General features: G+C 41.6%; 1 protein-coding gene across 1 annotated transcript in view; it reads right to left on the bottom strand.

The window, feature by feature from the left end:
* The window catches only part of LY75 (lymphocyte antigen 75), a 45,392-nt gene that overhangs the window by 43,218 nt on the left and 485 nt on the right, over positions 1–1,689 (bottom strand). The gene's annotated exons all lie outside the window — the stretch shown is intronic.

Raw genomic sequence — 1,689 nt, 5'->3', positions numbered from 1 at the left:
GGGGAGGGAACGAACCTCTCTCAAAGTTATTATAAAATCAGGGGAGATAAAATGAGGTTGTTTTCTAAGTCCAATCCTATGAATGAAAATTCACCCTTTCATTTTAACACATACTGATTGGATCAACCCCTGATTAATTTGCAAGCTTACTGGGTAGAGAATCTTGTCTTCATGCCTATCTGCGAATGCAGTAACACACAGCAGGTACCATAAAATGTAAGTAATAATCATCACTTAGTAACACACAGCATGACAGGCTCATACGTGAACCAGTTTGTGGGTGCAACTGTGGTATTACTGAAATAATTGGCACTGCTTTCGGGAGAGAGTTTTAGAATAAATATCCCACCAAAGATGCCACACAAAGATTAGGAGTATCATTTTCAAAATTATACAGGAACCCTAGTTTCATTTTCAGCTGTGACATAGCTTGTTATTAAAAAGAAAAAAAAAGTTGACAAAGCATAGTATACAATTTTAAAAAGATACGGATCACCCTACTGATACAAGCCGACACCTCTGCCAGTACAAGAACATCTCCATGACAAGTGGCAGTAGGTTTAAGCTGAGAAAAAAAAATGCCCTAAACCTATTTCTATACCACAATAATGATGGCCCCACAATAAAAAACTTTCACTAACCAGGCTGAAATGGACCTTGGCTGTCCCAAACCCACAAGGCTACTACTCTGGTGTTTAAATAAGGAATCTGCTGAGTAGTGTTTTGTATTTAGTAGTAATGCACTGTCAATCACATTCCTACTGCGTTTTTTTAATATGACTTAATAATAGGTTTGGCTGAACAGCAAGGAAAATATTCAGTGATGTTATGCAGTGATTTTTACCACTACTTCCCAGTATACTCATGAATTTTCCACTGTGTAAGTGCCAAATAGTATCTAAATAGTACTGAGCTGGTCAAACTGTGAAGAAAAATCTTTAAGTCAGCCACCTACTGGAGTGACTTTTTCTAAATAGCACATTTCAACCAACTGCCTCTTTCATCCTCTCTATTAACTAAACAAGAGATTTTAACAACCAGTCCTGCTTTTGTGGCATCTTTTTACCCTGTGCTTTTTCAGCACTATATCTGCTTTTTGCTTTGTATTCTCCCTTCCAGACTTTCTTCTCCTTTTCAATTCCTTTTAATGTGTTCTCTGACTTTTCTCAGATCTTCCCTCTCCTCATCTTCTTTCACTTCTTCCCCCACAAACCTCGTTCTGACATCAAGAAGAAAACCACTTTTTAAAATTCCCTGAGAAAAATTGCTGATACCGTCTCACCAAATCCACCCGTACAGCAATTTATTAATACTGGTGCTCAAGTACTCCAGTTCAACACTCTTGCCACGGAGTTTTACCCGACATCTTTAGCTACAAAACCGAGCCCGCTACTGTCAAAGGAAACAAAAACACGCGAGGTGCAACCATTCAGCAAAGAGCTGAACTCGGTCCCCAGCAGCTCTCCCCAGGCTAGCGGCTTTTGGCTTACAAGAATTTCCTCAACGTCAAACTTTTCCACCTGCTTTCTGAAAGGCTGGGCAAGCCTCCTGCCTCTCCCTCTCCGCGCATAAAGCAGCGAATAAAAACGACGGCTTGACGCCCGGCGGGGGACCTGCCCGAGTTCGGGTTATTTCTCCTCTCCAGGTAAGAGGCCAAAGGCCCGCCTCCCTCCCTCCCACCGCTCCGCG

This window comes from Haliaeetus leucocephalus, unplaced genomic scaffold, assembly GCF_000737465.1.
Source record: "Haliaeetus leucocephalus isolate CR32 unplaced genomic scaffold, Haliaeetus_leucocephalus-4.0 Scaffold1, whole genome shotgun sequence".
Taxonomy (NCBI): domain Eukaryota; kingdom Metazoa; phylum Chordata; class Aves; order Accipitriformes; family Accipitridae; genus Haliaeetus; species Haliaeetus leucocephalus.
Note: the sequence above shows the minus strand (reverse complement) of the source record. Positions and strands in the feature narration are given on the sequence as shown.